A 24,964-nucleotide genomic window follows, 5' to 3' on the forward strand; every position below is an offset into this window, starting at 1 on the left:
ACCCAGCCCGTTGGGATAATTGGCGTAGAGACCAACTATAGCCATGAAGTTAAGAAAACTATCTGAAGTATTTTTGCTCAACTGTCTGCAAACGATTATGTTGTATTGTGTCTGTATTTTCTTCCACAATGATCATTGACCGTAACTTTGTTTGGTAGCACATAAGCAGTTTTCCTAAGTAGATAAATAGACTCTAGGAACTGTTTCGATGTGAGGTGCCGCAAGCCCCCCCTTTTCCCCCTAGCGTGATGCGGAGCATCCTATGGACATCACCATGTCAAGATTTCCTTGCTAAGAGACACGCCCAACTTCTACTACAAGCATACTAAGGTGAATATGCCCTTTGTGGCAGCGAGCATTATTCATGAAGCTTATGCTGTGAAGAATGACCCCTAAAATTGCTGACGCAAAGTAGTTTGCTCGGTGGCATCCGAAGGAAGTGACTGCAGTAGAAAGAAGTCGAAGATGAAGTGAGGACGTATCATTCTTTTCGTAGTTCTTCTTTTCTTTCATTAAGTCATAGGACCAGCGTACTATTAAGAGGGGTATAGTGTTTGAAGCTTTGGTTCTCTGATGCTAAACTCGATCCTAGCTATGAAAGTTGTGAGAGAAATATCTTTGTGTTCCGAGCAAATATTTGCCAGCAAGAGACTGTGATCTTCTTCATTGTGAGAGATTTGTCTCTAACCAAGGAGTTAGCATTACTTGTTCTTCAAGTAATGTTACTGTTGCTTTCAAATCCGTCTGTAATGAACGTGTCGGTTGGCCATTGGCTGTACCGTGTGTCCAAAATGTTCATTTCCCATCAGGGAAGGCTGTGGCTATAAATAGCCACCCCACACTGGCTTTGTCTGGTGGCTGCTCCGTTTGATTCTAAGAAGATTGTTGAGCAACCCCCTCTCCAGAGTGATTTGAGTTTAAACACACCAAGAGAAAAACCCTAGAACTGAAGAATTAGATAGCAGTTTAGCATCACTCAAATCTAAGTCCAGTAAGCTCCACCTATTATCTTGAGAGCTACAAACTCTCTAGAAGGTTAGGTGTCAATTTCTTCAGAGCCCAAGAGGGATTGTGGTTCTCCAATAAGAAGTCTGTAAAGGTTCGGAGATCGCCTCAAGTATCTACCATGAGTGATCGACATTGGTTGATGAACCAATTGTCGAGGAGAATAGGGCGAAGAGAGTTTATCTTCTGTGTTAAATCACAGCCCCTCCAACCAGACATAGTCCTTGTGCAGAAGGAAGAATTGGTCTACCAAACTCTCTGTCGCCATCGAGTATCACTAGTTATCTCTTCGTTACTTTTCATTCGAACTGCTTTGCATGAATGTTTACCATCATGTGATTTTCATCGATGACTACTTTAGTTTTAGTTCGGTAGTTTACTTTCAGTCTCTAATATCTGTTATCTTTCATTCCACTGCTTGGTTCCGAGAGTTTTGAAGTTTCTGAAAGAAAATTTAAAACTCCCATTCACCCCCACCCCCCTCTGGTAGACATACTTCGTTCCCTCGAGGATGGTATACTACTTAACCGTCCTGACGTGTGCATGTGTAGATTTGAGACCAATGATGAATGTGCCATGGAGGAGGTTATCCACAAGCGAGCTCCCACACCATCCACGGGAGAAGCTTGGAAGCAAAGAAGGAAATGGCAAGAAAGAGGCGAGGTTCCAACAAGCACCGATGGGAGTCCACGAGAAGGCTACATACCGCGAGGTCTCAGGATACCCCGTGCACACAGGCCCCTGGACCCCGTGCCCACGATACATGCCCGTGCGCACGGGCTAGGCCGCCAGCTCTCTAGATACCCCGTGCGCACGGGCTTCACTTACCCCGTGCACATGGGTTTGCCTGTGTGCAACTATTGGGCTTTGCCCATGTAATACCCATTATGCCCCTCCTTACCCCTTCACTGCCTAGGACTATATATGCTCCCCCTCCTCCATTTAGGGATAGCTAAGATAAGATCTAGACATTAGAGCTTAGCTCATGTATCTCCCCTTGTGGGATTCCTCTTGAGAGAGAAGACTCCATTGGAGTGCAAGACCTTCACTTGTGGAGAAGGATTCCCCAAGTGAATCATCAAGACCCATCTCTCCTAAAGATTTGGATGAACTACCTTGTATCTTTATTTCCATTGTTGTTCTTGGATCTTGATGCACCTCTTGTATTGCTTGTGATTTGAGGAGTACTTGGAGTGAATCTTATTAGAGTGTTCTTCTTGTGTTTTACCCTTTCATTCTTGGTGTTCTTCCTCAAATCCACCTCCAATCCATGAACATCGGGCCACCTATGGTTTTTCCCTACAATATTGCGTCTGGTTGGTTTCTGGTGGAACGCATGCGCTTGCCGGGAAGAGCGCACGCAATGGGTGGCCTGGCCCCTGCCGTGAGATCGGTTGGATAAAGATTTACATAGCACTACGCGCCGCATCTCATGCCAGTCGGTTAGCTGGGAGCGTGGAATGGCCCGACAGACATGGGAGAAGGCACCATCCGTCCAGCTACAACGGTCAAAGCCCGAGCAGACATCCCTGAGTACAATGATCGGGCAGACTGAAAGTGCAACTATCCCTAGGTGGTTTTGGTAATTCCTAACAACATATAGCTCATTGAGCTAATGCTATTTCAAGATTAATATTTCAGGAAAGCTCAATGATTGGCATGGCATGGATGAGAAAAGTGGAGCCCTCAAAATGCTAAGGCCAAAAGGATTGGCTCAAGCTCAAAGCTCAAGACTCTACATTTTCTATTTTAGTGATCCAAGATCACATTGCGTCTATAGAAAAGCCAATACTATCAAGGAGGGATGAGGTGTTGCTTAATGAGGCTCTTGCTCAAAATTCTTAGTGATATGCTCAAAAGCCCTCAACTACTTTCTCACATCCACATATGACCTAAACCAAAAGTCAAACTCGGCCCCACCAATTCTTTCTATCCGGCTCCACCGAGTTCAGATGTCATAGCCACTGCCACAAACCCTAGGCAAATCGGTCTCACCGATAGGGATCTCGGTCTCACCGAGATGGGATTGTAATCTCTCTGTTTCCCTTCGTAACGTTTCGGTCCCACCGAGATGAGCGATCGGTCCCACCGAGATTGCAATGTAAACTCTCTGTTTCCCTTTTGTAACATTTTGGTCTCACAATAATGAGCGAATCGGTCCCACCGAGTTTACCTGACCAACTCTCTGGTTTGCTTATTACAGAAATCGGTCTCACCGAGTTTGTGTAATCGGTCTCACCAAGATTACGTTATGCCCTAACCCTAACCATATCGGTACTACCGAGTTGCATGTCGGTCCCACCGAAAATCCTAACAGTCACTAGATTTGCTGAATCGGTCCGACCGAGTTTATCAATTCGGTCCCACCGAGATTGGCAAGTTGTGTGTAACGGTTAGATTTTGTGTGGAGGCTATATATACCCCTCCACCTCCTCTTCATTCATGGAGAGAGCCATCAGAACGAACCTACACTTCCAACTTACCTTTTCTATGAGAGAACCACCTACACTTGTGTTGAGGCCAAGATATTCCATTCTTACCATATGAATCTTGATCTCTAGCCTTCCCAAGTTGCTTTCCACTCAAATCTTCTTTCCACCAAATCCATATCCTGTGAGAGAGAGTTGAGTGTTGGGGAGACTATCATTTGAAGCACAAGAGCAAGGAGTTCATCATCAACACACCATTTGTTACTTCTTGGAGAGTGGTGTCTCCTAGATTGGCTAGGTGTCACTTGGGAGCCTCTGACAAGATTGTGGAGTTGAACCAAGGAGTTTGTAAGGGCAAGGAGATCGCCTACTTCGTGAAGATCTACCCTAGTGAGGCAAGTCCTTCGTGGGCGACGGCCATGTTGGGATAGACAAGGTTGCTTCTTCGTGGACCCTTCGTGGGTGGAGCCATCCGTGGACTCGCGCAGCCCTTACCCTTCGTGGGTTAAAGTCTCCATCAATGTGGATGTACGATAGCACCACCTATCGGAACCACGACAAAAACATCTGTGTCTCCTATTGCGTTTGAATCCTCCAAACCCTTCCCTTTACATTTTTGCAAGTTGCATGATTTATTTTCCACTTCTCATATACTCTTTGCATGCTTGATTGAATTGTGTTAAGATTGCTTGACTTGTCCAAAGTTGCTAAAATTTGCCAAGAACTAAAATTGGGAAAAGGATAAGTTTTATTTGGTCAAGTAGTCTAATCACCCCCCCCCCTCTAGACATACTTTCTATCCTACAAGTGGTATCAGAGCTTTGGTCTCCATTTGCTTTGATTTCCATAGCTTTTGGTAGTCATAGCCTTGGTGAGGGAGTCCTGGATTAGGGGGTCTCCGGACAGCTGGACTATATTCTTTGGCCGGACTGTTGGACTATGAAGATACGAGATTGAAGACTTCATCCCATGTCCGGATGGGACTCTACTTGGCGTGGAAGGCAAGCTAGGCAATATGGATATGTATATCTCCTCCTTTGTAACCGACCTTGTGTAATCCTAGCCCCCTCCGGTGTCTATATAAACCGGAGGGTTTTAGTCCGTAGGACAAATACCATAGGCTAGCTTCTAGGGTTTAGCCTCTCCGATCTCGTGGTAGATCAACTCTTGTACTACTCAAATTATCAAGAATAAATCAAGCAGGACGTAGGGTTTTACCTCCATCAAGAGGGCCCAAACCTGGGTAAAACATCGTGTCCCCTGCCTCCTGTTACCATCCGCCTTAGACGCACAGTTCGGGACCCCCTACCCGAGATCCGCCGGTTTTGACATCGACATTGGTGCTTTCATTGAGAGTTCCTCTATGTCGTCATCATTAGGCTTGATGGCTCCTTCAATCATCGATACCGATGCAGTTCAGGGTGAGACTTTTCTCCCCGGACAGATCTTTGTGTTCGGCGGCTTCGCACTGCGAGCCAACTCGCTTGGCCATCTGGAGCAGATCGAGAGTTACGCCCCTGGACACCAGGTCAGGTTTGGAAGCCTAAACTACACGGCCGATATCCGCGGAGACTTGATCTTCGACGGATTCGAGCCCCTGCCTAGTGCGCCACGCGGTCACGATGAGCATGATTTAGCTCTGCCATCGGACAGTGTTCAGGAGATCGCGCTGGCGACCGCTCTGACCCTCAATTCGGAGCCAGTTGCACCATCCATGGACGGGTGGATAGACCCTGCCACGGAGGCCGCACTCTCATCGGCGATCGAGCTGAGTATCGACCTTACCCTTCATGGGAGCCATGATGTCGAACTATCGGATTCTTCCCCGGCCACGGACTCCGAACCGCCTGCGCCCGTGCCTATCGAATCCGACTGGGCGCTGATCATGGAGTTTACCTCCGCGGATATTTTTCAGCACTCGCCCTTCGGCGACATACTGAACTCATTAAGGTCTCTCTCCTTGTCAGGAGAGTCCTGGCCGAACTATGTCCGGCAGGATTGGGATGCGGATGACGAAGAAATTCGCCCCCCACCCACCACCCACTTGGTAGCCACTGTCGACGATTTGACCGACATGCTCGACTTCGACTCTGAAGACATCGACGGCATGGACGACGATGCAGGAGGCTAACATGAACCACTGCCCACAGGGCACTAGACAGCCACCTCGTCATATGACATATATATGGTGGACACACCCAAAGAAGGCAATGGCGACGGGACAGCGAAGGATGACCCCTCCAAGAAGCAACCCAAGCGCCGACGTCAGCGGCGCCACTCTAAGTCTCGCCAAAGCAAAAGCAGTGACACCGGCACAGGAGATAATAGCACTCCGGACAGTGCCGAAGACGACAACAATCCCCTCCAGCAAGATTTAGGGCAGGAGGATGGAGAAGCCATCCCTCCCGAGAGAGCGGCCGATGGAGAGGCGGAGGATGATAATTACATGCCTCCCTCCGAAGACGAGGCAAGCCTTGACGATGACAAATTCGTCGTGCCTGAGGATCCCGTCGAACAAGAGCGCTTCAAGCATCGGCTTATAGCCACGGCAAATAGCCTTAAGAAAAAGCAACATCAGCTTCAAGCTGATCAAGATTTGCTAGCTGACAGATGGACTGAAGTCCTTGCGGCCGAGGAATATAAACTCGAACGCCCCTCCAAGAGTTACCCAAAGCGCAGGTTGCTACCCCGACTAGAGGAGGAAGCACCAAAACCTACATCCACAGCGTATGACGCGGCTGATCGGCCACCTCGTGGCCGCGACAAAGAGGCATTCCAGCCAAAAGTTCAGCCCGCACCCCGACGCCACTCAAATAAAAATGTCAAGACATGGGGAAATAGGCTAGACCTGCGAGACTTATTGGAGGACAAAGCAAAACACGCAAGATCGATCTACGGATCGCGAGGGCGCGCCACTATGCGAGACGATAACCGTCACACCGGATACAGTAAAAGTAAGTCCGGCCGGGCCGAACACAGTGGACAAGACTCATTTGAGATGTGTCGTGATATAGCCCAGTACAGAGGCGCCGCACACCCCCTATGCTTCACAGACGAAGTAATGGATCATCAGATCCCAGAGGGTTTCAAACCCGTAAATATAGAATCATATGACGGCACAACAGATCCTGCGGTATGGATCGAGGACTTCCTCCTGCACATCCACATGGCCCGCGGTGACGATCTACACGCCATCAAATACCTCCCACTTAAACTCAAAGGACCAGCTCGACATTGGCTCAACAACCTGCCAGCAGAATCCATTGGCTGTTGGGAAGATCTGGAAGCCGCATTCCTTGTCAACTTCCAGGGCACTTATGTGCGACCACCAGATGCCGATGACTTGAGCCACATAATTCAGCAGCCAGAGGAATCAGCCAGGAAATTTTGGACACGGTTCCTAACAAAGAAAAATCAAATCGTCGACTATCCGGATGCAGAGGCCCTAGCAGCTTTTAAGCACAACATCCGCGAGAGTGGCTCGCCCGGCACCTTGGCCAGGAAAAGCCGAAATCTATGGCAGCCCTCACGACACTTATGACCCGCTTTTGTGCGGGAGAAGACAGCTGGCTGGCTCACAGCAATAATATATCCAAGAACCATGGTACTTCGGATACCAAGGATGGCAATGGCAGGTCATGTCGCAACAAACACAAGCGCCGCATTAACAACGACAATATAGAGGATACGGCAGTCAATGCCGAATTCAGAGGCTCTAAACCCGGTCAGCGGAAAAAGCCATTCAAAAGAAGCACTCCGGGCCCGTCCAGTTTGGACCGTATACTCGATCGCTCGTGTCAAATACACGGCACCCCCGACAAGCCAGCCAACCACACCAACAGGGATTGTTCGGTGTTCAAGCAGGCCGGCAAGTTAAATGCCGAAAACAAAGATAAGGGGTCACACAGCGATGACGAGGAGAAGCCCCGGCCGCCGAACACCGGAGGATAGAAGAGGTTCCCCCCACAAGTGCGGACGGTGAACATGATATACGCAACTCACATCCCCAAGAGGGAGAGGAAGTGTGCGTTAAGGGACGTATATGCGTTGGAGCCAGTCGCCCCAAAGTTCAACGCATGGTCCTCCTGTTCGATCACATTCGATTGCCGGGACCATCCCACTAGTATCCGTCATGGCGGATTCGCCGCACTGGTCCTAGACCCAATCATCGACGGATTTCACCTCACTCGAGTCCTTATGGACGGTGGCAGTAGCCTAAACCTGCTTTATCAGGACACAGTGTGCAAAATGGTTATAGACCCCTCAAGGATCAAACCCACAAAAACGACCTTCAAAGACGTCATACCAGGTGTAGAGGCCCATTGCACAGGCTCAGTCACACTGGAAGTGGTCTTCGGATCCCTGGATAACTTCTGAAGCGAGGAGTTAATCTTCGATATAGTCCCGTTCCGCAGTGGCTATCATGCACTGGTCGGGTGAACCGCATTCGCGAGATTCAACGCATTACCACACTATGCATATCTCAAGCTCAAGATGCCAGGACCTCGGGGGGTCATCACAGTCAATGGAAACACAGAGCGGTCTCTCCGTACGGAGGAGCACACTGCGACCCTCGCAGCAAAAGCGCAAAGCAGCCTCTTAAGGCAATCCACCAGTTCGGCGATTCAAGACCTGGACACCTTCAAGCGGGCCCGGAGTAATCGGCAACAAGACCGCCTGGCACGTTCCGAGCTCGCATAGCAATGCGGCCCCCACCCCAGTACCAGCCAAACGGCGAAATCCGTGCCACGCGTACATAATTACGCATTAAAAATACCATGGGCACAGGTGGGGAGGGGGTACGACTATGGCACGCCCCAAGACGCGGCTCAACCGCACTAGGGGCTTCCTACTTTGTTATTTTTCTCTCTTTCAGGACTTTAATCTCTGCAAACCCCGTCCGGCAGCACGGTTGACGGACACACGATGCAACAACCAAGGAGGCAGAAAGCTACGTCGCACCATGGAACTCCCAGGTGGTCTCTGACAACGAGTGAAATACCTGCTTTAAATACCATTCCTCAGCTTGCCCTTGGAGGGGACATGTCAAATAGTCCTTCTTTTTGCTTATCGCACTACTTGTATCATTCTGCTTTAACGCACCTTTTTGAATAAACAATGCATAGCACTAGACTATTATCGCATTCTCTATTCCTCTTTATATATATATAGTGTTACTATTCATCACCCAGCGTGCAGAATAAGTTATTCTTCACCCGAGGTAATCTTACGATCATTTCACAATTAAATTACATTTCGAATTCAAATAGTTACATTCGTATTGATTCACTACGTAAAATTTGACATAAGAAAAAGAAAAATATAGGTCATAAGACAAGAAAATTTACAGTTTATGTGTATTTTAAACTATGTTTTTACGTTTGTAATTTTACATAACATAAAATATTTTTTACAACGATTATATATTTTCTTACGGTCCCTTTTTGTGTCGGAAATAAGACAAAACTTACGAAACGTAAAATTATGGTGCATTGATGATAAAATAGAGAGGGGTGAAGAATAACTATTCCTCACCTAGGGTGACGAATAGCGCGACTATATATATATATATACATATATATATATACAGCCGGTCTATTCTGATAATATTATCAGAATAACTATTCTAATAACACTTCCGCACTGCATGCTCAACGCGAGAGCACTGCACTTTCTTTAGCAAGAGCACTGCATTACAGAGACTAGTGAACTTCGTGTCGTAAAAAACTGTACGCTGTGTTTTTCGGTACTGTTTTCGCTCTAGTTTTTAACCGTTTGTCGGAACGAGGCGTATGATATAAGGTTGGAAAGCTATGGATTAGGCGCAACTTCGCCATGTTGAACACTTTTCGAGATTCCTCACGGTTTAAGAGCAGTTTTGAAAATGGTGCGCCCCATGACGAGTGGCAGCGAGCGTTTTTTCGCAGTTTTTTCTAAACCGCTCGTCGGAATGAAGCAAACGATACATCGTTGGATAGATATCGTCGAGGAGCATCTTTTTCATAACTATTATTTTCTCTAATTCATTACGGTTTAAGAGCAATTTCAAATTTACTAAATCGCAAAATTCTGTTTTTCAAAAAATTTCAAATTTTTGGTACTGTTTTCGCTCCGGTTTTCTAACTGTTTATCGAAACAAGGCGTGTAATATACCGTTAAAAATTTATGGGCGAGGCACAACTTTCATATGTTGAAATGTTTTTGAGATTCCTTATGGTTTTAAGTTAATTTTAAAAATCGTGCGGCGAACGACGAGTGGCAGCACCCATTTTTTGCGAAATTTTCACAAACCTCTTGTCGAAATGATTCAAATGATACGCCGTTGGAAAGATATCGACGAGACGCAACTTTTTCATGTAGAACATGCTCTCTAATTCCTTATGGTTTAAGAGCAATTTTGAATTTATCGAAATGCGGACACTCTGTTTTTCTTGACAACAAAATCGACGAGTGAACCGGATTGGACAAAAAACCGCACTGCTTCGAACTGAAAACCGCACTGCATCAGACAGTAAAGTGAACTTCATGATTTCTCTTGTCGAACGTAAATTTTTCGTGTTTTTTGTACCACGGGACGAGAGTAGAAAACCACACACAAGAGAGTAGCGAACCACACCAACGAGAGTAGTGAACTTCATACTTTTTCGGTAATCTTGCTTTACAGAGTGAACCACTTTGAATCAGTACAAATGAACCGCATTGCAATGGCGACAAAGGGAACTGCATTATTTTTTATTTTTTGCTAGCATTTTATCTTTATAATTTCATCTCAACTGCGAGGCCAGGTGTAGTGAACCGCATGCGACAGCGAAATGCACTGCAAGTGCCGATGCAATTTTTTTTAAACACACGACGCCATGCAAGAACAAGTGCAATTTGAATTTTGCATCAAAGGAAGTGAGCCACGACCCAATTCGGAACAAACTGCATGTTTTTTTGTCGTAACCACCAAGGGGTTTTTAACAAAGAAACTACATCATGCTTTGTAGAAGTTTTTACAAAGTAAACTCCTCTATACTATGCACTGCACTGCCAATCTCAATGGACAAATTTTTATGAACTTTACCATGGGAGCCCAATCGAACTCCACGACCCACAATACAGGACATCAATCAAACTCTAAACGAACTGCACACAGGAGAGCGACTCTTGCGTATTTTTTATAATTGGGTTTTCCTTCTTTTTCTGCATTAGAGAACAGAGTGGACTGATCTGTGTCTTCATCCGAGCTCACACCGAGCAACACACACGCACTACAAAAAGAAACTTTAACATGCGAATTGCAAAAATAAAAAAGTGGGCTGCAGCACTTGGTCGTCGATGAGGTCGCTATCGAACAAGATCCATGGTGTGGTGCAGGGACAAGATTGAGATGGCCATGGCGCCACCTGCGGGGCACAAGCGAGATGTGAGGGAGAGGTGAGAGGAAGAAGGAAAGGGGAGAGAGGAGGGCGCTCACCTCCGGTGTTGTTGTGTTGTTGTCGTCCAGCGCATCGGCGTGGGGAGGGGCATGTGGCCGGAACCGTACTGCTTGCCCGCAACGCCAGAACCACGTACCATGAATCAGCGAGCTGCACCCGCAGTAGAATAGCACAATTATGACTTGAGCACCACTGATGTCTAACAGCACTGCACAGAAACAAAAAAACTGATAAAATCTAAACACACAAAATAAAACTGCACTGCACAAAAACAACAAAAACTTGAGCACCACCAGCGACGTACTGCAGCAGTGAGTTAGCTGAACCGCATAGAGGCGGCAACTGAGCTGCACAGGGGCAAACTTACCCATGAGACCTTTGCGAGCTGCTGCCCACGCACGGGCCGCACTGCACGGATACGCCAGCGGACTGCACGGAGGCGAGCTCACCTGACGCAGTGCACACTACCTACAAGCAAAACCTACAAAATTTTGCAAGTGTACCACATCACTCGTGTCGCCGAGCTGCACGGCGATGGTCTCTCGACTACAGAACGGCCCTGCTGAAACACATCTATCCAAAAGAGGAGATCATTGGTCCGAGCCAGAGAGATCAAAGGTTGAATAGAGGTTCGAGGTGAGGAATTCGTCCTGGAGCAGCCCAGCTGGATCCAGACGGGTGCGTCGCCATGGTGGGCCGGTGAATCTGGCCTTGGCGGTTGCGCCCGTCGCGGCGGCGTAGGGAGGAATGTTAGGGGAGACGCCGTGCTCGGTGGCTGGCCCGATCCAGCAGCACGACGCGGCGTGATGGACTCGAGGAGGGAGGTTGCCAAATGCAGGAGGAAGGGGTAGGAGGGCGAGGCAAGACGGCAGATCCGGTCGGGGAGAAGGTCACCGGGTGGGGGCGCGGAGGAGGCACGAGATCGAGCGGGGACGGTGCGGGTCGCGCCCATCAGCGGCAAGTCGTGGCAGCCCCCTCCTCGATCTGGACTGAGCCATCGTTGCGGGAGGCGGCTGCGCACTGCTGGATCCGACGCGGGGGAGGGAGACTGTGGTGGATGCGGCGGGGAAAGCGCCAGCGGTCGGAGGTAGTATGGGGCACGGTGGCGGCGCCCACAGAAGGTGGATCTCGTAGAAGGTTAATGGGGCGGGGCGGGGCAGGGCAGCACCGGCCTGGGGTGGTGCTACGGTGGCGACACCGGGGACAACACGGCACTGCAGCGGCCCAGGGTGGAGGGTGATGCTCCGGCTGCGGCGCGGTAGAAGGTGGAGGGTAGGTGGGGGTTTGGATCGGTGGAGGAGGAAGTGGGTGTCGTGCGGTGTGGGTTGGGGATGACTTTTCTGCGGTTTGTTAGTGGGTTTAAGTGGTTCAGTTTGCGGCATGGGACATTAACGAGGTGTTATCAGAATAAGGCTTAGGTGTTATTAGAATAAGGTCTTAAGGGGTGTTATCATAATAGATCCACCCTATATATATATATATATGTTCATTCATGACATTCAGCACCCGTACACTCTGGTACGGCCAATACGCCAGGGGCTTAAGCATACCCCATAATACAGCATGAGAAGTCCGAACACTTTTGACAGTGCAGCACCCCGAACTTATAGCATTATATGCATCAGCTCCGAATCATGTCTTGGGTCAATAGTTGGGTTTGCCCGGCTCCCATGATTTGGTACCTTACGTTCCGCTATATCGGCTAAGGTAGCACTAGGAGAACTACTGCGATTGTGCCCCGGTTCAGCTGGGCTAAGCACCTCAGTAGAGAAAGCTAAAACTGACTGTCATGATAAGGCGAGAGCTGGTCGCTATTCGAGAGGTTTCGAGTCCCTAAAGACTTATGCCGCTTAGAGCAAGGAGTCGGCTTTGTCCGGCCTAAGGCGTGTACAGCGCCCCGAATCCGGCCTTCCGAATACTAGGGGCTTCGCCAAAACTTAAAATTCTAGAATTCTATGGCTAAGTGAGAGTGATAAAGCATTATAGTCTGGTTGCCTTGTTCATTGTGCTGAGCACCTCCCTCGAAGGACCCAACAATGGGAAAAGGAGTGCTCAGGTTTATCGCGAACACCCCAGCACTCGTGGCATGGGGGCATAAGCCGACGACTGGCCATCTCTTAGATTTGATAAATAGCCGCACATAAGGTAATATTTTAAATTCAAACAAGCGTTCCATAGCGCATATGAACAAGTTTTCATAATACAGGATCACACAAGCAAGTTCATTCAAAAATTACATCTTTCGCACACTCGTCCGCCACAAGACGGGCACCCTTCAGGACACCCTCATAATACATTTCGGGGTGGCGATGCTCCTTGCCCTGTGGTGGCCCCTCCTTCACCAGCCTCTCAGCGTCCATCTTGGCACAGTGCACCTTCGCACGGGCAAATGCCCGACGTGCACCCTCGATGCAGACGGACCACTTTATGGCCTCCAGCCATGGGCAGGCATCCATAAGCCACCTCACCAGGCCAAAGTAGCTGTTGGGAAGGGAGTCGCCAGGCCACATCCGGACTATAAGGCCCCTCATGGCCTGTTCGGCCGCCTTGTGCAGCTCGACAGTTGCTTCAGCTGGTCGCTCATAGGAATCGGGTGTTCGGTCCCAGTATACTGAGACCAGAACAGATTCTCCGTCGAGCTTCCCTCCTCGGCCTAGTAAAACTTCGCGGCATCCGACATGCTGCGGGGCAAATCTGCGAATGCTCCTTGAGAGCTCCGGACTCGGGTAAGTAACAAGTAATTTACTTTCACATGCTTGCTTTTCATATTGAATGCCTTACCCGCCGATATCTTCCTCATCGCCTCAATCTCCTGGAGGGCCTTTTGGGCTTCAGCCTTGGCATTCTTTGCGCTCTCGAGGGCCGCGGCAAGCTCAGACTCTCGCGTCTTTGAGTCAAGCTCCAAAGCCTCGTGCTTCGTCACGAGAGCCTGGAGTTCTTGCTGCACCTCGCCCACCCGTGCCTCTTGCTTTTCCCGCTCGGTGCGCTCCTTGGCCGCTTTGTCTTCGGCCTCGGACAACGCTTGCTTTAGGGTCGCCACTTCGGTCGTGGCCCCTGGCACATTCATGATGATCCTGTCATTTCGCAACCACATTTTCTTTTACATATATAGACAAGGTATTACTTACCTTTGTTCTCCTCGAGCTGCCTCTTGGCAAGGCCGAGCTCTTTCTCGGACCCCTCGAGGTCCTACTTCAGTGCGGCGACCTCCGCAGTCAGTGCGGCAGTGGTCAGCAGCGAAGCATGCATACGCATACAGACATACTTATATTAGACTCCTGCATATTTTATTTGATCCTCTATTCGGCTTTCCTTTGTGAACACCAAACAGAGCATCAGGGGCTACTGTCTATGCGGTAATATTTTTCCTATATTTTAAATAGTTACCTCAAAGCCTGTTAGAAGGCTGGCACAGGCTTCAGTCAGTCCACTCTTGGTGGACTGAACCTTCTTGATCACCGCACTCATAATAGTGCGGTGTTCTTCATCGATGGAAGCGCCGCGAAGCGCTCCCAGCGGGTTGTCCGGTGCCTCTAGATGGACAAAGGTCACCGGCACAGGCGTCTTGCCCCTTTTGGAAGGGGGCCGCCTGCCCGAGTCCGGAACCACTGGAGGTTCTGGCACGGTGTTCGGCTGAGAGCCGAACTTGGAGCCCCCGGGAGCCTTGCTCCCTTTGCTCCTGGAGTCCGGAAGGTCGCCTTGAGGAGCCTCCGGGACTGTCTCCCCCCGGCTCGGTGCCCCTTGAGACAATACCTCGGCATTATCCATAGGGCAAGGAGAGGTGGCGGTTGGAAGTGTATCACTATTCATGTCCGACGAGTCCAAGGAACCGTCCGACGATGATACATCGATACGGGCTTGGGGCGGACTGCATAATCATATTCAACGTTAGGAGAAGCAGTGCGACAAAGGAATGCTATGAGTTACTCTAGTATCTGAATACTTGCGACTTTGCCAGGGGCTTGGCCCTGAGCAGCCACTCGTCTTCGCCGTCGGCGGCGGTGGTGAAGCAGTCCGGAAGGAGAGTTCTTCCCTTCTTGGACCCTTCGGCCTCCCCGGTTGGGGCGGCCTTCCTTTTCTTGTCTCCCCCGGCTGGAGGGGGAGAATCTTCATCTTCCTTCTCCTCGTTTTCACGGGAGGAGGGTGTCTCGGTGTTATAGGACGATGAGTTCGATACCACCTGGCACCGGGAACTCTTTCGGGTTCCCTTGGCCTTCTTCCTGGACTTCTCCGGCACCTCGTAAGCAGCCGGAGTCTGCATCTCCGTCAGGAGAGCATCCGCAGTGTCTTCGGGTAGAGGGGCCGGACAGTCAATCTGCTTCGATGCCTCTACCAAGTCCTGTCAAAGGCATGGGAGCTCAGACCCCGCACATGGTTAAGCTATGGGAAATAAACATCCTACCAGATGTACAGAACTTACCGGATTCGCAGGGCGCTTCGCGCTTAGCCAGCGGTCCTCGGTGAGAGAGCGAGGGACCTCGGCGCCCTTGAACAGCACCCTCTAGACGTCTTTGTGCGTCGTGTCGAAGAGCTCGGTTAGAGTCTGGTCCCGGGCTGGGTCGAACTCCCATAAGTTGAAATCCCATTGTTGACACGGGAGGATCCGGCGGAAGGGCATGACCTGGACTATGTTGACAAGCTTAAGTTTCTTGCTTGTCATGTTCCGGATACACTTCTGGAGTCCGTCCAGCTCCATCGATGAACCCCAGGACAGGCCCTTCTCCTTCTAGGAAGTGAGCCGCGTGGGGATTCTGGATCAAAACTCGGGGGCCGCCACCCAGTTGGTGTCGTGCGGCTCGGTGATGTAGAACCACCTCGATTGCCACCCCTTTACGATCGCCACGAAGGAGCCCTCGAGCCATGCAATGTTGGGCATTTTGCCCATCATGGTTCCGCCGCATTCCGCTTGTTGGCCGCCTACAACCTTCGGCTTGATATTTAAGGTCTTCAGCCATAGGCCGAAGTGGGGCCGGATGCGAAGGAAAGCCTTGCACACGACAACGAACGCCGAGATGTTGAGGATGAAATTCGGGGCCAGATCATGGAAGTCCAGCCCGTAGTAGAACATGAGGCCGCGAACGAATGGATGGAGGGGAAACCCAAATCCGCGGACGAAATCGGGGAGGAAAACCACACTTTCGTGAGGTTCCGGGGTAGGGACGATCTGCCCCGCGGCTGGCAGCCGGTGCGCGATATCTGCGGCTAAGTATCTGGCTCCATGTAACTTTTTGATGTGCCCCTCCATGATGGAGGAGGCCATCCACTTGCCTCCCACTCCGAACATGTTTGGAGAGAGTTGAGGAGGAGGATGCGGACTTGGGCGCTGGAGCTCGAGTGCGCGAGAATGGATGAGCAAGGAGGAAGAAGGCGTGGGTAGAAAAAGGTGAGATCTTATCCCTTTATAAGGGCGGACTAAACTATGTGCCCCCACTTACCTGGTAAAACTCGATTATCCCCCAAGCGACGTAACTGATGGCGTGGTTGGGTTACCCACATCCGTATTGATGAGAATCCCGTAATAAGGGGAACACGATCTCTGCTTTGACAAGACGTGTCAAGAAACTGCCTCGCGTTATGTGCGGGGGATGGTTAAAGAAAAACGGTTCAAATAATTACCGGGCCATGGCGTGATGTCATGCTGCCAAAACATGTCAGCAGATTAGATTTGTGGTAATATTATTCTCTCTACGGTGGTATGTGGAACTTATTTTACAGGGTCGGACACTATCCTTGTATTCAAATTCTTCCGTGGTGTATTCGGAGGAGGAACCCGCCTTGCAATGCTGAAGACAACACTGCGCATCCTGGATTAGGGGGTCTCCGGACAGCCGGACTATATCCTTTGGTCGGACTATTGGACTATGAAGATATGAGATTGAAGACTTCGTCCCGTGTCCGAATGGGACTCTACTTGGCGTGGAAGGCAAGCTAGGAAATACGGATATGTATATCTCCTCCTTTGTAACTGACCTTGTGTAACCCTAGCCCCCTCCAGTGTCTATATAAACCGGAGGGTTTTAGTCCGTAGGACAACATACAGTCATACCATAGACTAGCTTCTAGGGTTTAGCCTCTCCGATCTCGTGGTAGATCAACTCTTGTACTACTCATATTATCAAGAATAAATCAAGAAGGACGTAGGGTTTTACCTCCATCAAGAGGGCCCGAACCTAGGTAAAACATCGTGTCCCCTACCTCTTGTTACCATCCGCCTTAGACGCACAGTTCGGGACCCCCTACCCGAGATCCGCCGGTTTTGACACCGACACTTGGTTTCACAACCTAGGAGAGTATGGCGTATAGCGAGGGAAATTACCACCGTGGAGGTCCTTACTTTGACGGTACTAATTTTGCTAGTTGGAAGCATAAGATGAAAATGCATATTCTTGGACATAACCCCGCCGTATGGGCTATTGTGTGTATTGGCTTGCAAGGTGAATTCTTTGATGGGAGAGAACCGAGCCATGAAGCTACCGCGGAAGAGTTGAAGATGCTGCAATACAATGCTCAAGCTTGTGATATCCTCTTCAACGGATTGTGCGCCGAAGAATTCAACAAAATCAACCTTCTTGAGAATGCAAAGGAAATTTGGGATACTTTGATATGCATGAAGGTACCGACTCCGTCAAGGAATCCAAGTTGGATGTGCTTCAAAGTTAGCTTGACAAGTTCAAAATGAAGGATGGTGAAGGTGTCGCTGAAATGTACTCTAGGCTTGCTCTTATCACAAATGAGATCGCCGTCTTAGGAAGTGAAGAGATGACCGACAAATTCATCATCAAGAAGATCCTAAGAGCTTTGGACGGAAAATATGATACAGTATGCACATTGATCCAAATGATGCCCAATTACAAAGATCTCAAGCCAACGGGGGTCATTGGAAGAATTGTTGCTCATGAGATGTCACTCAAGGATAAGGAGGAGCTCCATAACAAGTCAAGTGGTGCTTACAAAGCCTCATGTGAAGCTCCCACATCATCAAGTGAGAAACAAACCTTCAATGAAGAATTGAGCCTAATGGCGAAGAACTTCAACAAGTTCTACAAGAGTATAAGCAAAGAGAGAAGTTCCAAGTCAAGGTCCTACAATGACAAAAGATCTTCTAGTCGAGAGCGAAATTGCTACAATTGTGGGAGACCCGGACACTAGTCCAATGAGTGTACGGCACCCTACAAGAGAAGAGAAGATTCTCCAAAAAGAAGAAGTAGAAGAGAAGAATCACCACCAAGAGAGAGAAGGGGTAGAGATGATCGTTATGAACGAAGAACATCCTAGAGAAGCAAGGATTCGGAAAGGAAGGACAAGTCATCAAGGAGCTACACAAAACGAAGACATCAAGCTCATGTTGGTGAATGGGTATCCGGCTCCGACTCCGACGATCACTCCGAGAGAAGCTATCACTCCGACTCCAAATATACTCAAGATGATGGTGTTGCCGGTCTAGCACTTGTGTCAACCAACTCCTACGACATATTTGATTCACCAAATGAAGGACTTGGAAGATGCTTCATGGCTAAAGGCCCAAAGATATCACACCCCGAGTATGTTGATTTCAATAGTGATGAAGATGACTTGTTAGGTGATGATGATTTACTTGTTGACAACTCTAGTGATGAATACTATGATGAAACATCAATTAATCATGCTAATCAAGATAAAACGAATGACAATGATAAGGAGAAGATTGAGTTTCTAACTAAAGAACTAAACACTCTTAAGTTAGCTCATGAAACTATCTTAGGAGATCATCGAGAACTTTTAAGGACTCATGAGAAACTACGTTTTGAAAAGCTCAACCCTGAGCAAGAGCATGAGTTCTTAAAGGCAATCAATGATGATCTTCGCAAGAAAAGTTCTTCTTACATTTCCAAGCATTTACTCTTATCCACTTACATGCCTCAAGTCAAGTCTAGTAACAAGAACAAGAAAGTTTCTTCCTCTAGTAGTAACAATATTCATGCTAAATCCAATGTTGTTGCTTCTAGTAGTTCTCTTGATTTCACTAATGATTCTCTTAGCCAAGTTACACTTGAGAAATAAAATAGCTTATTGAAGGGAATTATAGAGAAAGGTGTTTACAAGAGCCTTGCCGGGAGTAAGCAATTCGAGGAAATTGTACGCAAGCAAGGAAGGCACCAGAAGAACCAAGGCGTTGGTTTTGAACAAAAGTTCAATGCCAATGGAGTTGAGTGGGAAGAAGATCAATACCCCAAGACGAAGTTTGTTCCTCAACAAAAGAAGTATGATCCTACTTCCTTCAAAGGGACACAAGCTCAAGATGATCTTCCACCACAAGACCACAATCAAAAAGGCAAGGATAAGCTTCAAGAGGAGATTAATGCATTTGAAGAAGCTCCTAAGGCCTTGGTCAAGTGGGTTCCCAAGACTACTTCAAGTTCCACTTCATCAAGTAACACTACAACTCCGAGGATTCCCATCAAGATGGTGTGGATCCCAAAGAAGAAGAACTAGAGAGTTCCCGAGGGTGACTCCTCCAACATACTTCACTCTTATCATTTTGGCAAGAACAAGTGCAATCAACTTCCACATCTTGCACTAGTTCAAGGAGTCACAAACCCTCTTGTTGGTAAGACAAGGGACAAGGTAAACTAATGCTTTCATAGACATCATCTTGTGTGTGCATCACTCTATGTCTATGGATATCCTTGTTTGTTCCTTGTGGGACTAACCCGTGTAGGTATTGAAAGTGCAACTCACTCCAAAGGATTGCTCCAAATGATCTACATCAACATTGAGCATCCACGTCTTCAACACCTACATGAAGTCATCATCGACAAAACCCAAGGTTAGTTCATCCCTCTTAGGGGGGATCTCACATCTAGGGGGAGCTTTACTCTAAGAATTGAGCTAAAGCAACTCTAATGGTGTGAACACAACAACGCTTTATGTAAAAGTGGTAACCCCACTTGTGCTTAAACGATGAGTATGACCTACAATCAAATGTTCTCATTTGACTCCTAAGTCAATATACTCATATATAGATGACCTAGTCATCGCCAATTGCTTGATAGATGCTAGAATTGGTTGTGCATGCTTTGCCACATATTTCATTTGCCATTTTATTGTGTGAGCATGTTGGTTGCATAATTTACTCATTCGAAGACATCCACTTGTTGTTTTGATTGTTTGGTTCCTTTTTGTTTTGCCAAGTGGATGGACAAGAATGCCTAAGAACCTTCTCTGGCTATCTATGCTTTTCTTGTCTCAAACTCTATTCATGCTAAATCACAAAGTTTGGTCAAGTCAGATTTGAACCACTCTGTGTGAGGAGCACCCGGAGTCCCCGATTCGTCATAGACTTAAACTTCCTAAACTTCTTTGTGTGTTTCGGTCTGACCGATTCATCAATTTCGGTCATACCGAGATCACTAAGTTGATCTAGGTTTTCAATATCTGTGCAACCGATTTGAACTTTTCGGTCACACCGAGTTGCAGTAACTGCTTGCAGTTATGCATCTCGGTGCCACCGAGTTGTTCCACTCGGTCACACCGACAGGGTCAGGCTATATATATCCCCGGGCCAAAATTTGGAAAATTCTCCGAACCCCTTCGCCCGCGCTCAGCCCCCTCTGCCTCCCTGGGTCTCCGGATAGTCCTCCTCATTGCCAGCTGCCTCCCGCCGCTGGTCTCCGTCGCCGTCAACGGAAATCGTCTCCGTCGTTGCCGCCGTAGCAGGTCCATCGCCACACTTAGGGTATGGACTTGATCCTTGTGCTAATCTCACTCCGATTCCTAGCACATTGTTTTGCCATTATCTTGCCACGATTGAGATCACTCTATCCAGCGAAATCACTCTGTAGTTTAGTTGTGGATTGAAAATTTAGGGTTAGGTTTCTGCCGAAATCATCTCGGACCAACCGAGTTGTTGAAATCGGTTCCACCGATTTGGCTAAGGCCATTGCACATGTGATTCTCGGTCTGACCGAGAATTGCAAATCGGTGTGACCGAGTTCAATTCTTTATGAAACCCTAGCAGTCTCGGTGCCACCGAACTGTGACTTGGGCTGACCGAGTTCACTAGTTTAGGTTCCAAAAGTTGCTTCGGTATCACCGAGTTTTCAAATCGGTAGATCCGAAATGCTTTCTGTGGAAAACTAAAACTAAGTTTTTGACTCATTCTTTTGCAAAAACCTTTGCACTTTGTGATGCTCATCCAATCTATCTCATCTATATCTATTCACCGGGTCTGCTGTCAGTGTTTGCATCATGTCAGATTAGAGTGAAAGTCAGAACAAGTCTGAGGAGCAAGTTCACATGAGTGAGGGCACTAGTCCCTCTAGCAGCTATGATGATGGAAGCAGGAGTACACCCAGCAACTTGCCTAAGGCAGCCACCAGGGCCAGAAAGAAGAGAACCTCAGATTCTGAGGATGAGGACTATGTGGTTGTTGAGGAAGAGGCCACCTTAAAGAGGAAAGTTCTGAAAAAGGAATATGGCACAGCTTCTGAAACTAAGCCAGGTCTGAAGACTAAGATGCCAGCAAGAAGACAGCCCATGTCTAAGGTAAGGAAAGTTGCCACAGGAGAAACAATGGAGTTCACTCTTGAACCCAAGCAAACTGGAGATGGTAAGAAGAGGAAAGAAAGGGTCAAGAAGACCATTGCCAGAGTAATTGGGAAGCCCTCAATGATGGAAGATGAAGAGGAAGAGGTTGCTGCACCAGCACCTAAAGCTCAAAGCTTATGGGAGATTGTCGGGGGGATGGACCCCGAGCAGGCAACGGAACCCGGATCCTCTTCAATAAAACAACGGGGTTGGCACCGCCCCTCAATACCGGCACGCGCTTGGCCGGGTCGCTCGACCCGACCAAGCCCCGCAAGCCGGCCAGACTAGCCGACCCGGCAAGACACGTCAACTCGGCCCCAACAACTAGCGCAAGACAGCTGAACCCGGCACGACCAAAGCCTCCTTAACAAGCCAGCATCACCCGTGGCGTGCTATGCAATCCAGCCGTGGGTCAACTCCCATCCCATCCAGGCCGTATGATGGTGACGAGTCTTCAATCAACGATGACCGAGGCAACAGTGCCCCGCCCATGTCTCTGGTCAGTAGGAACGTAGCAACAGTGCCCCTCACCTACCTGCTGACCAGGGTCGGCGCGGCTACAGTGCCCCCGCCTTCACCGCTGACGACATCAAGCGGCAACCTGACGGAGAGCACTGTACGCGACTCGACTCGGCCACGCCCTGACGATCGACAAGACTGCGCACAGTCCCCCTAGGCATGTGGGGCCCGCACCTAGGGGAACCCGGCGAACCACAAGCCCTCAGCGGGACCCAGCCCGGGTCCCCGGACACCGACAATACGGACCCACCGACTTGTAACATGACCATTGTACCCCCGGGGGGTTGGACTATAAAACCCCTTGGGAGCCCGTGATCATAGGAGGGAAGAGAGGGGACGAGCGAGAGGGCAATCAGAAAACACATACGAGAGAAAAGCAAGTAAGCATAGGACTAGCCACAAAACAGCAACACCAGAGAGAAGGAGCAGCCCAAGCCTTGGCCAGCTTCCTACCTCCTCCATACATCTCCAGGAGCAACATTGTACTATCGATCATCCAACTACACTCGGCAGGACTAGGGGTATTATCTCTCCAGAGAGCCCCGAACCTGGGTATGTCCGGCGTGCCGCGCCCGCTCATGCCAACCTCGCCTCTGGAGTTCACCAGCACCCTCGAGCCTCCTCCTCTCTTTAGCCATCCCTTGGAATCTGCCGTGCGCCCACCACGACAGTTGGCGCCCACCGTGGGGGCCGCTCGAGGAGCTGGCCGGGAGCATGCTTCAGACGGGGCTCTTCTCCTACACCGACGAGTCCGTCGCGCTGGCGAATATCATCGTCGGCGCGCTTGCCACCTCCTTCGCCGCGCTGCGCATCTCCGATGCGTTCGCGGCCGATGAGTACCCTAGCGAGGTGCTCAGCTACTCCGACTCTCCCCTCTCCCTCGGCGGTGGCGTTTCCGCTGGGGCAATGGACGTCCATGTGGAGGTCTTCGTCACCTGCGACGGTGCCTCCTCCTCGTCGAGCAAGACAAGGAAGGCTACCGAAGCCAGGGCCGCAGTGGGTCGGATTGAGCCGTCCGATCCGTTGCGCGCCGCAATGCAGAGCCTCCGCATCCCCATCGGCACCGACGTCGATGCCACCAACGTCGCTGAGGCCCGAACCTAGCTCGAGGAAAGGCACCAGCAGATGATGGACCTATCCGAGACGCTCGCTGCCACTCAGCGTCACCTAGACGCCGCTCAGCTGGAGCACGATGCCGCCTACGGATTCATGCCCGCCGCGGCCGGACCAAGCCAGGTCGCCGATGTGCGTGCCGGGGGAGGAGTGATCGGCCGGGCCCTCGCCGCCATCCCAACCGTCTACGAGACCCCAGCGAAGAACATGTGCACTGCCCAGGCAGCCACAGCCGGCCTGGACCAGCTCGTGGGTGAGGAGCTGAAAGAGCGCATCGGGCGGATGTGTGAACTCCTCCACGCCGCCAACACCCAGCAGGACCGCCTCAACCAGCTCGCCAAGCCGGCGGGATCCGGCTCTGCCCGCCTTGGCGGGCCCGGTGAACTTATGTACACTGCTTCCTCACCACCCAGCGAGGCGCACTCCGGCCGAGCCCGGACTCGGCACGACCCGGCCGCTACAGCCACCGACGGATTGGGCGACGAGCCTGTCCTAGAGATCCAGCACGGACCCGGCCAGCAGGGCCGGCCTCTGGCTCCAACCGACTCAGCCCCCCGTGGCCTGGCCGCAAGTCGACTCGGCCCGCGCGCCATCGACGATGCCGACGCTCGCCACCGCCTCGATTGGCTCGCTCGCTCCCTGGAGGTGGAGGAGAGCGGCGCTATCGGGCCGGCATGCTTCGGCCCGCGCATCCGGGAGGAGCCCTTCCCCAAAGGATTCATGCTCCCCCGCGACACCCCCAAGTACAACGGGACGTTGAAGCCAGAAGACTGGCTCACTGTCGGTGTCAAACCGGCGGATCTCGGGTTGGGGGTCCCAAACTATGCGTCTAAGGCGGATGGTAACAAGAGGCAGGGGACACGATGTTTTACCCAGGTTCGGGCCCTCTTGATGGAGGTAAAACCCTACGTCCTGCTTGATTTATTCTTGATGATATGAGTATTACAAGAGTTGATCTACCGCGAGATCAGAGAGGCTAAACCCTAGAAACTAGCCTATGGTATGATTGTATGTTATTGTGTCCTACGGACTAAAACCCTCCGGTTTATATAGACACCAGGGAGGGTTAGGGTTACACAAGGTCGGTTACAAAGGAGGAGATATCCATATCCGTACTGCCTAGCTTGCCTTCCACGCCAAGTAGAGTCCCATCCGGACACGGGACGAAGTCTTCAATCTTGTATCTTCATAGTCTAACAGTCCGGACAAAGGATATAGTCCGGCTGTCCGGAGACCCCCTAATCCAGGACTCCCTCAGTAGCCCCTGAACCAGGCTTCAATGACGATGAGTCCGGCGCGCAGTATTGTCTTCGGCATTGCAAGGCGGGTTCCTCCTCCGAATACACTGTGGAAGAATTTGAATACAAGGATAGTGTCTGACCCTGCAAAATAAGTACCACATACCACCGTAGAGAGAATAATATTTCCACAAATCTATTCTGCGGACTTGTTTTGGCAACATGACATTAAGCCATGGCCCGGTGATTATTCGAATCGTTTCCTTTAACTAGCCCCGCACATAACGCAAGGCGGTTTTTTGACACGTCTTGTCAAAGCAGAGATCGTGTCCCCCTTATTACGGGATTCTCGTCAATACGGGCGTGGGTAACCCAACCGCGCCATCGATTACGGTGCTTGGGGGATAAGCAAGTTTTACCAGGCTAGTGGGGGCGCATAGTTTCGGCCGGCCTTATAAAGGGACAAGGTTTAACCTTTTTCTACCCACGCCTTCTTCCTCCTTGCTCATCCACTCTTGCGCACTCGAGCTCCAATGCCCAAGTCCACATCTTTCCCCTCAACCTTCTCCAAACATGTACGGAGTGGGAGGCAAGTGGATGGCTTGCTCCGTTACGGAGGGACACATCAAAAAGTTACGCGGAGCCGGATACCTAGCCGCGAATATCGTGCATC

The sequence above is a fragment of the Triticum urartu genome, chromosome 6A (assembly GCF_056163025.1).
Source record: "Triticum urartu cultivar PI428250 chromosome 6A, HENAU_Tu73, whole genome shotgun sequence".
Lineage (NCBI taxonomy): Eukaryota > Viridiplantae > Streptophyta > Magnoliopsida > Poales > Poaceae > Triticum > Triticum urartu.